The 13,502-nt window shown below is 32.4% G+C and overlaps 1 long non-coding RNA gene across 2 annotated transcripts; it reads left to right on the top strand.

Moving 5' to 3' along the window:
* Positions 1-9,867: 9,867 nt before the first annotated feature.
* LOC112028651 (uncharacterized) lies at positions 9,868-12,652 on the top strand. 2 transcript variants are annotated; one of them, XR_002884657.2, is made up of 4 exons: positions 9,868-10,353; positions 10,455-10,549; positions 12,111-12,193; positions 12,323-12,652. It is a non-coding gene; the product is annotated as an uncharacterized LOC112028651 (long non-coding RNA). The 2 variants fall into 2 exon arrangements; XR_010631423.1 differs by having other exon boundaries at positions 10,455-12,193.
* The last annotated feature ends 850 nt before the right edge of the window (positions 12,653-13,502 follow it).

Below are 13,502 nucleotides of genomic sequence, written 5' to 3'. Positions count from 1 at the left end.
AGTCCCTNTATTCAACTTATTTTTGATACTATTCATGGGTCTCATTGCACTTTTTGGTGCTATTCACAGGTCCCATTGTGCTATTTTAACTACATTTTAGTTTTATATACGATACTTTCAACAAAAAGTTTTCAATTTCAGCTAAACAAGTTGTTCCTTAGTTTTGAATGCAATAGTTTGTAGCTTTTGGCTTTTGCAATATTAATGGACAGACTCTATATATTATGGGCTCCATGTTCAGAGGCCTTAGGAGTTAGGACAAATGGTTATATGGTGCGGTATTGGTATTGTCATGGGCCTTATGGCAGCTCGAGTAATGAACTAGGCTTTTATAAATGGGCCTTCACTTACCAATTGCACTTCACTACATCTTGAAAATGATCCTAACTAGGAAACACCGAAAGCATATGATTAGATCAACTTGAATAGGTAATTTGTACATGGTTGTCCTAATGGAAAATGCTAAAGGAATGAGTAATTTTATTTTATCAATGAATGTCATAGGTTGAAAATATCTCTAAAATAAATTAAATGAAATAAATAAAATTTACAAATTGATGTAATAATGAATGTAATTAATGGGCTTCATCAACCACGCAATAAATAAATGTTTGAATTATTTTTTTTAAATAATTTTTTGCATATCAATTAATAAGTTCAATATAGTAAAGCTTGTAATATGCCTAACATAACTTTGTCCTTAATATTTCCAATATGAATTATGTTTCTTCCATTGGGGTCGGTCCTACCACTAGACCAATTAGGCAGTCGCCCAACCTCCCTAAGGCCCCCAAATTTGAATCAATAGGAAAATTTATATACCAATAAGAGTATAATTTAATCCTAAAATATTAGCTAATGGATTAAAAAAAGAAAAGAAAAGAAAAAGTAATGATGTGAACACAACAAAATTTCACAATAATTTTACAAAATTCCTAAATTAGCATGTCAACTCATTCATGGGCCACCATAAATCTCTAATTTAAATTTCTTGCTATACTAATTTAAGAATGTTGTGACATTTAGTTGAGTCCCTAACATTCCTCAATAGAAATTGTTTTTTTAATGACAACGACAACCAAAAAAAAAAAAAAAAAAACTAAGCTTAGTTGGATGATGGACCACCATCCACTCATTTCTTTGTTCTTTATTTATTTTTAATTTATCTTTGTAGTTATATATATATATATACACACACACACACTAGTTGTTAACAACAACAAAAATTAAGTTTTGTGAAAATTAATCAAGTATCAAAAGGGTTCTCTTGATAATTTGTTGCTAGCATTGAACACAATTTACAAAAAAAAAAATTAGATGAACAACTCACAAATGAATAAGAAATTCAACAACAAAAACTAAAAAATTTTAAATCTAAACAAATTAGAAGATTTAAAAAAAAAATTAAATATATAAAATCTTCAATTTAAATGTTGTCTAAGGCTCCAAAATCCCTTTGGTCACCTTGTCTTCCATTACCATGCATGATTTTTGTTTTGCAATAGCCAGCGAATCCAATGAGAGAGAAAAAGAGGCAGAGATAGAGATTTGAAGGGTTTTTCTTTTCATCTTATTTCATTTTTACTAATTTTAAAAAATAAAATAAAATATTTATACTTAACTGGGCACTCTTTTGTTTCATTATTTTTAAGTAAATAAACAGGTTTTAACTAAAAAAATAAGTGTTCCCTCAAAACTATAGAGAATTAATATAGACTAATTCAATATAATAAAATATTTATACTTAATTATAAATCTCTTGATAAAAAGTCAAGATTTTACTCTTTTTATAATGTGAAGTTATCCATTTTCATCGTTAGGGGCAAAACTAAAATTTTAAAAATGAGGGGTCAAAATAATAAACAAATATAAAAATTTAACCAATTTAATTTAAGGTATTGATAAAAGAAATATGAAGAGTTATTCTAGGGAGGAGGGAAACATATATTTGTTAATTACAGGGGTGAAAATTTAATTCTTGAAAAGTTTGGGGGGTCTTTTAGATAGTTCCGCCCCTGCTCATAATCTTAGAAAAACACTCACCTTGAAAGATAATGCAATAAAATATTGAAATACAAAAGCCATTGAAAAAAACTAATTAAAACAGATAAAAAAACATATACTCTTTGGAAAGGAAAAAAGAAAAGTTTAATTTTGATTAATTGTTTCACTAAGAACAGCTATGTTACAAACTATGAATATTTCTTTTAAATAACTAGTTACTTCTGTAACAATCTCTGGTTTGTAATGAATTTTGGTTACTTTGGCTCTTATAAGTCTTTTAGTGACCAAAATAAATATGTAAAAGTGGTCTTTGGCAGTGGTTCTTATCACTTCTTTTGTGAGAGGTGAGCCCAAAGATTTATATAACTTAAGGGTTTAATTATTGATTATGCATATTTAAGTACATGAAATTTACTGTCAGTAACTTTTATTTGATAGAATAGTTCGCATCAAAACAAAGCTTAGATTTTTTCTAGAAATTATATATTTCAAGGATGGTATTCATTTTGTGCCCCTGGTTAGTGAGAAACTTTGGGAAGACAATGATTATAAAATCCTAACTTCTATTTTTTCTTTTAAGCCAAAATTGATAAGCATCCTACTGAATTCATATTCGAAAAGAGGAGCTTAGATTCTGAAATCCATAATGGTACTTCTTGAATGATGCCAGGTGAAAATGCTCCAGCTGTATGACCTGAGACAGCTTATATCACCATGAGGCTGAATTGAATTTAAAAGGATCCATCAGTACTTTATAAAAAGGTTGAGGGCCACAATTCAGTTTGTTGATTTACAAGTTATTTTGAGTTCTAAACTTTCTCATGTTGGATAACGAGCAATCAATATCATCCCCTAGAGTTGTGGACTTGCCACCCCAACAGTAGAAGGGCTCATTTTTTTTTTTTTTTTTCTTTTCTTTTCCTGTAGTAGAGTGGTAAATAAATGTTAGGTGGATACTAAATATCTAACTTTATCAACTTCTTGTTTCTCTTTGGATGACCAACTTCTCACACGATTACCTTTTAATATGCAGGCATTCAGCAAACATTTTAATTCAGGCAGATACGTGGTAGATAGGCACAACCTAAGTCACTTGTGAAATGTAGAAAAAAGCATCAATTCATGAGAGGGGTGTGGAAATCAAGGGGGATTCTACTACGTGCTTGGATATGATAGCCTTCCTTCTTAAAAAGAATGAGTGTCAGTGGCTATCCCACTTATGGCTACAATGGCAGAAGCAAACTGGAAAAAGTTGGCATAAGTATGTTTTCTTATATTTGGTAGTGGAACTGTATTTGTGAGAAACAAGTTTCAGAATTTGTTGCATCTTTGACTTCTTTTAGTACGTATGTCAACCATTAACCGAGATCCTTCATAAACACATATATTCTAGCACTGTATGTCAAGGATAAAACACAAGAATGAAATCTCAATTCTATGCCTTCTTTTTCTTATTCTTTATAAGCGTTATGATATTTTGAGTATTTTAAACTTGTCTAATTTCACAGCTGAATTTCTCAATTTGTTACCTTGAAACTCTGCAATACATTGAAATTGCATTTCTTTACTTTCATATGATAATTATTCATCCTGAATTTGTTTTCTTCACGCATGATATGGAAATGTTAGTACATTTTAAATTAAATATGTTGAAATTCAAAATAACTGAAGATGGATAAAGAGATGAGTTATAATAAAATTTGTTGAAGAAAGAGTTACTTGTATGGAAGTTAGATTAAATAAATTAAGAGAAGTTTTTTTTTTTTAATTAATAAATAACATGTAGGTTATGTGAAGGGTTGGAAGACTATATATACAGCTATGCTATGGACTAAGTTCATATCAAGAGTGAATGAAGAAAATAGTTAAAAGCAAAGAGTGTTGTGTGAGAGAATGAATTCAATAATATTCCTAAATACTTGAGAAATTTCGGGCTAAAGAAAGGTGTTCTTTTGGTGGAGCTTTAGGCTTGAACACTTTGTGCAGAAGCTGTTCTAGCCATACAACATTTGTTAGGCTGTTGTATCCTGGGGGAGACAAGTCAGAGAAGGTCTGCATCGGTTACAAAGTTTAGCCCACCAAGGGCTTGAATCTCCTTTAAGAGAGCGAATGCCGTGCCTCAGTCCAAATAGTGTTGTGTAATTTCTCTCTTTAAATTAATAATATTCAGCGAATTATTCAGTTTCTCTTAGTGTTGTTTTATTATATTTGCACCAACAATTTTAAGGAGATTCAATCACATGGAGCCTACACAAGAGAAACCAAATGAGCTTGTTGGAGATCTCAACAAGCCCTTTCGCTTTAAGGGAGTCCACTTCAAGAGGTGGAAAGGAAAGGTCATCTTCTACTTGAGTCTTCTCAAGGTCGCCTACACCCTCACTGACAAGAATCCATTAAAAGTTTCTACCGATGAGATGAGTGAGGAAGAATATAGTCTCCATCAAGAAAAAATAGATAAGTATACAAAAGATTAATATAATTGTTGCTCTTATCTTTTGAATTGTCTTGCCGATCATTTCTATGATTATTATGATACAACTTACAATTCTGCCAAAAAAATTTGGAAAGCTTTACAAAGCAAATATGATACCGATGAGGCAGGTGCAAAGAAGTATGCTACCAGTAGATTTTTCCGTTACCAAATGGTGGATGAAAAATCGGTAGTGGATCAAGTACAAGACTTCCAAATGATTGTGGTAGAATTGACATCTGAATTCATAAAGACTGGAGACAATTTGGTGGTAGCTGGCATAATTGATAAACTACCACAATCTTAGAGAGAGTTCCAAAAGACTTTGCGGCACAAATAAAATGAGACATCCTTGGAGACTTTGATCACACGCATCCGTGTGGAGGAGGAGGCTAGAGGACAAGATGCACTCATGACACAAGAGAGCAATGGTAATTCCACCACAAAGGTAAATCTTATTTCAGCCAATAATAATATGCCCAAAAATCATTTTCCTAGAAATAGTCAATTGAAGCCTAAAAAGAGAGCCTTTAAAAATAATAATAAACCTCAAGGAAGGAGAAACCCAAATAAAAATTACAATAAGAACCAAAGACTCCCTTCATAAGATCAATTTAATAGATCATGTTTTGTTTATGGCAAGAGTGGGCATATTGCTCGATTTTTCAAATTTCAGAAACGTGAATCTGTCTCACAGGCTAACGTAACCGAAGAGCCTTTAGTGGCTATGATCACAGACATCAATATGGTGCAATATGTTAAAGGGTGGTGGGCAAATTCTGGTGCTAATAGGCACGTCTGCTATGATAAAAATTGGTTCAAGTTGTACACTCCTTTTGAAGAAGAAAAAACTATTATGCTTGGTAACTCTAGCAAAACCAAGGTTCTTGGGAGTGGTGAGGTTTAATTGAAATTCACTTATGGACGTGTGCTAACATTGAAAGATGTACTTTACACTCCATCCATGAGAAAGAATCTGATGTCAAGTTTTTTGCTTAACAAGGCTGGCTTCAAGCAAACTATGGAATCTGATAATTATGTAATCACTAAAAAGGGATCATTTGTGGGCAAGGGTTATGCTTGTGATGGAATGTTTAAATTGAATGTTGAGAATAATAACGCATCTACTAGCTCAGTTTATATGCTTTCTTCTATTAATTTTTGGCATGCTCGTTTGTGTCATATAAATAGTAGATATGTGGGAATCATGAGTAGTTTATGATTACTTCCAAGACTGTTAAAAGATTTTGCAAAATGTGAAACTTGTAGTCAAGCTAAGATTACAAAAAAGCCTCATAAAAGTGTTGTAAGAAATACCGAATTGTTTGAGTTAATTCACTCTGATTTAAGTGAATTTGAGGGAATTTTAACTCGTGGAGGAAATAGATATATTATCACTTTTATTGATGATTTTTCAAAATATACAACTATTTATTTGTTGAAAAATAAAAGTGATGCTTTTGAAAAATTTCAAGATTTTTTAAAAGAAGTTAAAAATCAATTCGGAAGAAAAATAAAAAGAATAAGAAGTGATAGAGGTTGCGAGTATGAATCAAGTGCATTCAACTCATTTGTTCAATCTTTGAGAATTATTCATGAAACTACTGCACCATATTCACCTGCTTCTAATGGTATGGCTGAAAGAAAAAATAAAACTTTAATGGAGTTAACAAATGCCATGTTAATTAAATCTGGTGCACCTTTACATTTTTGGGGTGAAGCTATTTTAACTGCATGTCATGTTTTGAATAGGGTGCCACATAAAAAGTTACACACCACACCTTTTGAGATGTGGAAAGGACATAAGCTAAATTTGGGATATTTGAGAGTATGGGGTTGTCTTGCTTATGTAAGGCTTACTGACCCTAAAATGCCTAAATTACGTATAAGAGCTACTACCTATGATTTTCTTGGTTATGCGATTAATAGTGCAGCCTATAGATTTTTTTATTTTGAAAACAAAATAATTTTTGAATCTAGTGATGCAATTTTTCATGAAGAAAAATTTCCTTTAAATTGAAAAGTAGTGGGGGTGAAGAAAATATTTTGTCACAACCTAGTTCTTCTACTTCATATCTACAAAATCAAGGAAATTTTGAAATGGAACCTAGAAGAAGTAAAAGAGCTAGAGTTGAAAAGGATTTTGGTCCTGATTATTATGTTTTTCACATTGAGGAAAATCCCCAAAATTTAAAAGAGGCTTTAGCATCACCTGATGCTTATTTTGGAAAGAGACTATAAATGATGAGATGGAATCTATAATTTCTAATAGAACTTGGAAATTAGTAGATCTTCCACGGGGTTGTAAGACCATAGGTTGTAAATGGGTCCTTAGAAAAAAATTGAAACCAGATGGATCAATAGATAAGTTTAAAACTAGACTTGTTGCAAAAGGCTTTAAACAAAAAGCTGATCTTGATTTCTTTGATACTTTTTCTTCGATAACAAGAATTACATTTGTTAGATTGTTAATTGCTATTGCTGCAATTTTTGATTTGAAAATTCATCAAATGGATGTAAAAATTGCTTTTCTAAATGGGGACCTAGAGAAAGAGATTTACATGGATCAACCCAAAGGCTTTGTAGAGCTTGGACAAGAAAGCAAGGTATGTAAGCTAACTAAATCCCTATATGGCTTAAAACAAGCACCTAAGTAGTGGCATGAAAAGTTTGATTCTTGCATGATTGAAAATGGTTATAAATCAAATGAATGTGATAAATGTATTTATTCTAAATCATGAAATAATTTACATGTTATTATTAGCCTCTATGTGGATGATATGTTGATTTTTGGCTCAAATATGCATGTTATAAATGAGACAAAAAATATGCTTAAAAGCCATTTTGATATGAAAGATCTTGGTGAGGCTAATTTTATTTTGGGCATGAAAATTACAAAAGTATGTGATGAAATATATCTTGATCAATCACATTATGTTGAGCAAATATTGAGAAAATATAATTTTCATGATTACAAAGGTGTAGCTACTCCTTTTGATTCTAGTGTTCATTTATTTCCTGTGAATAATGATGATGAGATTTTTAATCAAAAGGATTTTGCTAGTATCATTGGTAGTTTGTGTTATGCTATTGATTGTACTAGACCTGACATTGCATATGCATTAGGAGTGCTAAGCAGATTTACTAGCAAGCCTAGTAAAGATCATTGGCTAGCTATTGAGCAAGTCATGAGATATTTAATTGGTACCAAAAACTATGGCTTATTTTACAAAAAATACCTTACTGTGATTGAAGCTTTTAGTGATGCCGATTGGAATACTTTGTCAGGTGATTCTCTTTCTACCACTAGTTATAATTTTACCTTAGGTAGTGGTGCTATTTGTTGGAAATCTAAAAGGCAAACAATAATTGCTAATTCAACAATAGAAGCTGAATTAATAGCATTAGCTTCAACTAGTGAAGAGGCAAATTGACTTAGAGATTTATTGTATGAAATTCCACTTTGGGAAAAGCCAATTCCACCTATATTTATTCATTGTGATAGCACTGACACAATTGGTAGAGTTAAAAACCGTTACTACAACGGTAAATCCAGACCTATAAGAAGAAAGCACAGTACTATGCGATCTTATTTGAGTAGTGGCATCATAACTATGCATTATATTAAATCTAATAATAACCTTGTAGATTCGTTTACCAAGGCCTAGGCAAAAGATAAGGTCTAGAATACATCGAGGGAAATGGGACTAAAGTCCATAGAATCATGAACCATGTATGAGGATACCCAACCTAAGGACCAGAGATCCTGAGAATTGGGTTCAATGGGAAAAACGAATCATATGATAGTCGTAAGAAATGCACTATTCATTTTTTTAAAAATTATTTATTTTCTAAATAATTTTTTAATTGTTCATCCCTATGATGTAAGTGCATTTATCCTATAATGTGGAGAGGTTGAGTAAAAAACTCTTAATGAAATTTGTAGCTCGTATGAGTGGGGTGTCAGAATTACAGGAGCACCCTTGACAAAATTTCACCTATGTGAGTGTGGGAGTGGGCCGCTCCCTATAAGATTTGGACTTAATCTCAAATACACTCATGAAACTGGGATCAGCACACAGCCGTAAAGTGCTAGCTATAAAAGCTCATGTCAATACCTGGATCATTATGTGTGAGCAGTAATACTTTATTTCCCTTAAACAGTCATAGTTCAAGTCGGAGACCACTACTGACTATGGAGTAGAGATTGTTGTTTCACTAAGTGAAGGTTCAATGTAGATCACACCTTCATGATGCATAATAATCCTTCTTTGCCCGGTAATCTCTCATTTTCCAAATTTAATATTAAAACGAGTGGGGGAATGTTAGTACATTTTAAATTAAATATGTTGAAATTCAAAATAACTGAAGATGGATAAAGAGATGGGTTATAATAAAATTTGTTAAAGAAAGAGTTACTTGTATAGAAGTTAGATTAAATAAATTAAGAGAAGTTTTTTTTTTTTAATTAATAAATAACATGTAGGTTATGTGAAGGGTTGGAAGACTATATATACAGCTATGCTATGGACTAAGTTCATATCAAGAGTGAATGAAGAAAATAGTTAAAAGCAAAGAGTGTTGTGTGAGAGAGTGAATTCAATAATATTCCTAAATACTTGAGAAATTTCGGGCCAAAAAAAGGTGTTCTTCTGGTGGAGTTTTGGGCTTGAACACTTTGTGCAGAAGCTGTTCTAGCCATACAATATTTGTTGGGCTGTTGTATCCTGGGGGAGACAAGTCAAAGAAGGTCTGCACCGGTTACAAAATTTAGCCAACGAAGGGCTTGAATCTCCTTAAAGAGAGTGAATGCCGCGCCTCAGTCCAAATAGTGTTGTGTAATTTCTCTTTTTAAATTAATAATATTCAGCATACTATTCAGTTTCTCTTAGTATTGTTTCCATTATTATTGTATTTGCACCAACAGAAAGTATGCAGGCCGAATTAATACCTGACTACTTATTATTTTTGGATTACAAAATGATCTTTGCTGCATGATCTTTCTCTTATTGGGTGTAATCTATACTTATTGCCTATCTCAAATTTTTATTGTGTTTAAATCCTGGTTTTTGTTTATCTTTTGTTGGCTTATCCAATCTGAAACAAGCTCAATGTTAGTTTGTACAGCAGTTAATGACAACGGTGGTGGCAAATATCTCTTGTTAATTGCTGTGGTGTTTCTCAAAATATTAGCCATTGAAGCTCTGACATCTCCAGCACTGTTACCTGCATGTTTCATATCTTATTCTACTTCTCCTTTTTTTTTTTTTTTTTTCTTTTTCTACAAATGGTTGCATCATCACATATTAAATAAAAGAATAAGTGAGTTTTATTTATAATAGACCACAATATTCGTGCACTATAATTCCAACCTCATTCTCATAAGTATTCAATACAAATCTTGCTTTACTATGTTCGGGAAAATGATATGGAGGTGATGTATTTGGCTTGCTATGTTGATCTTTTCAAAGGTATAATGATAATCTGGTTGGAAATTCAAAGCTGACAACTATAGCATATAGTACTCCTGGAATCAACATCTTAAACAATGAGCTTGTAATGATCTCAAACAAGACTGAGCAATGGACCTGGCCCACCTAAAAACCCAACCGACCCGACCCGACAGGTTTTGGGCGGGTCTGAGAATATTCGGGTCGGGTTTTGTTTGTTTTACTGATTCTTGGCTTGGAGGGTTGTGGTTTGTGTGTTAATTTTTGTTCACATTGCTCTGTTTTTAGTTGGTTCTTAGGTTTCTGGGTTTGTTTCGGTTAATGGGTTTCTGTTGTTTTACTTATTATTACTTTGTTTTTATTTGCTTCTTAGGTTTCTGGGACTGCTTTGGTTAATGGGTTTTTGTTTTAATTATGGTTCACAAACCTGTGAGTCTCTCTATCTTCCTCTAACATTTTCAATATCTCTGTAAATATTTTGATGATATATTTATAAACCTTATAGGGGTTTTTTGTTTTTGATGTTATAGAAACAATGGCTGTTCCTTTGCTGACAAAGAAGATTGTTAAGAAGCATGTGAAGCATTTCAAGTGCCCACAAAGTGACAGGAAGATTTCTGTCAGGGTTGTTTCTTTGCCCAAACTTGTTCATACCCTTTTGTTGTTTTTATCTAATTTTAATGTTTGTGTGTGTTATTCTGGTCTGAATTTTTAATTCAAATGTTTGTTGGTATTATGTCATCGTTTGACAATGTTTCGATTGATTGGACGGGGACCCATTTGTTCAAATCTTAAGTACAAATCGTATGCTTTCTGCAAATTTATATTTTTCACATGTTTCCATTAATATTTATGGCAGCTTTGGGCACATTTTACAAGTCTTTAAAACTTGCACATCTGAGTATAAAGATTAGAGACTTGCATAGCTATTTTTGGCCTCTTTTTGTGTCCAAGTCCTAGCATTAAGGTAATGAGTAGATGGTGATGCAAAACATTAGTTGTATGACTCAAATTCACTAGGGGTGTACTTGCTATGAAGGGAAAGATGCTCTTGATATGTTGATGCATGCTCATTCTTGGAAATTGTAACATGAAATGCCTGTTAGACGGCTGCTTGATGCCCTTTTGTTTGGCTGTAATACAATTGAGAGAGAGAGAGAGAGAGAGAGAGAGAGAGAGAGGGGGTTAGGGGGAGCATAGAAACTTAAAACTAGTAGCCATATCTTTATCAGATGCACATCAGATGGTTATAAATTAGTTTGCAACCATTAAAACAGAGTAATAGAAAAAATTTATGCTTTATAAATTAGTTTTCAGAATACGCTTAACTATGTTCTACTTCACTATATTTTCCTAAGTTTGCAACATTTAAGTTGGGGATCTGAATTGAAAATAAGATTATTTTAACATTTAAGTCTACGACCTTGTATCATATTCCCCTTCAATCGTGTGTGGTTATGTAAGGAGAGAAAATAAATATGACAATTCTAATGGTTAGATTAAACTTCAACTAGAATATCATATGGTTAGATTAAACTTCAACTTATTGGTATTGTTTTTCCTCAAATCTAATTATAGGCTTAACGCACAAATAAAACAAGCTGAAAGAATTGTTGATAGGTAAAGGGCTAGCTCAGTCTTGGTCTCGGAAAGAGGAGAGCTGTAAGTTCAATTCAATGAGTAATTTGTGGTTCATTATGGGCCAGTTTTTCTTCTTTCTGCTAGTGCCTTTCGTCCCCAAGTCATCTTCACGTGCTTCTTCCTTGTTATTTATTTGTCATCCTTTGCATAACTTCTTTGTGCCCTGTGAAGTCTATGAAGCTATATGTCAAATGGGAATAGTACTGCATTTTCCTTTGCTTTTGATAATGTGAATCTTGGATAAGATGTTAAATTAGCTCTAAATCAAGTCAATTCCGACTAGAAAATTGGGTACCAATTATTTAACTAGAACACATCATCCCATATTCGACATTGGTCTAAATGTCAGTCAATATGTAAAATAAAGTGTTTTTGTTTTTTACTCAAATTTTTCTATTACTTTATTCACCATAATCATTTGGCCATCCTGCATTTTCATGACATGTACAGTTGTCTTCTATTTACTGCCACTTTTTTCTTATGGCCGGAAGAGAAGACTTCAAGTGGAATTGACATTGAGTTATATGTTGGATTGGTGTTTGCAGTTTTAGGATTTTTTGTGTGGTTTGTGGATGACAGTTTGGAGTTAGCGAAGAATGTGAAGCAGTGGAATGTAAAGATTATTTCAGTGAGTATTGTTTTTCTTGATCTGGTTGGTTGTTTTGATCTTAGTTATGTTGAATGGGATATGAGTATATTGATGTCTGTGGCCATTTATTATTAGGATTTGATGTGAATGTATATTGCAAATGTGCAGATTAGCAAGAATAAGCAACACCAAGATAGAACTGCAGCGTTGGATGTGTGGGAAAAACTAGAAGATTTTGTTCGGTCACGATCACATTCTTGATGTGCACCGACTTTTTACCAATAGATATTTTGCTTGAAAAATCAATTACCCATATTTACAAATTTGGATAGTCTGGAGTTTATGTCAAAAGTTGGAACTTTGATAAAAATAAGTAGGGCATTGTAGTTGACATTGTTTATTTTAGGTGTGTGTGTATAATTGTTAATGTAAGACTTGGTCTTTGTTTTCATGAATTTTGGTGAACTTCAAGGTTTTCCATTCATAGTAGTTGATACAGAGGATGTGTTTTGATAGTAGTTGATACAGAGGATGTGTTTTGCAAGAACACTGAATGAAGTATTATGTGTTAAGTCACACTACAATTTCCTTAATGGGTAATCGGAGATGGACCATACAATTTTATGTTTTTATTGTGTATATTCATTTAATAGTCATAAATGTGGTTTGCTGAGGAGATTTTAGCTCTTATTTTCTATTGTTAATAGTAGATTCAGATAGTTAAATAGTATGATTTTTCACTCTTTTAGTTTGAGGGTGAAGATACTGCATTGGTTTGAAACTTTGAATGTTTTACTTCAAATGATTCGATATTGGATTTTTTTTTTTTTTAATGAGAGATTATTATTGCAAAAAAGAATATAGTAATATTTAGTATAAAGGCTCAAGGAAAACAAGCAGCAGTAAAAAATAAAATTAAAAAATTAAAAAAAAAATTTTAATTTTAAAATTTTAAATTTTAAAATTTTAAAAAATTAAAAATTTTAAAAATTTCCAACCCGAGACCCGAAAAACCGACCCGATTACAGACCCGATATTTCAAGTTGGGTCGGGTTTCAGGTCACAGTAAACCCGATCCGACTTGACCCAACCCAATATCACTACTAATCTCAAAGATCAAAATGCACTCAGAGTTCAAATGGCAGTACACAGGTAAGGGGAGGATCTATACGTTTTTGTGAAAGAAATGCTCCTATCTCGTTATTGCTGAAAAGGACTTAGTTGCTCTTATGTCATCCTAATTCCTTTTTGTCTTGATTTTAACTTTTGGCTTGTAGATTCTATATCCCCATGTTCTTCCACTTCCATCGTGCATCGACATCATCCCTTTTTCATTGGACCCTCTCCT

Source organism: Quercus suber, unplaced genomic scaffold (assembly GCF_002906115.3).
Source record: "Quercus suber isolate HL8 unplaced genomic scaffold, Cork oak 2.0 scaffold_215, whole genome shotgun sequence".
In the NCBI taxonomy this organism is placed as follows: domain Eukaryota; kingdom Viridiplantae; phylum Streptophyta; class Magnoliopsida; order Fagales; family Fagaceae; genus Quercus; species Quercus suber.
This window is presented reverse-complemented; position numbering and strand designations above follow the sequence as displayed.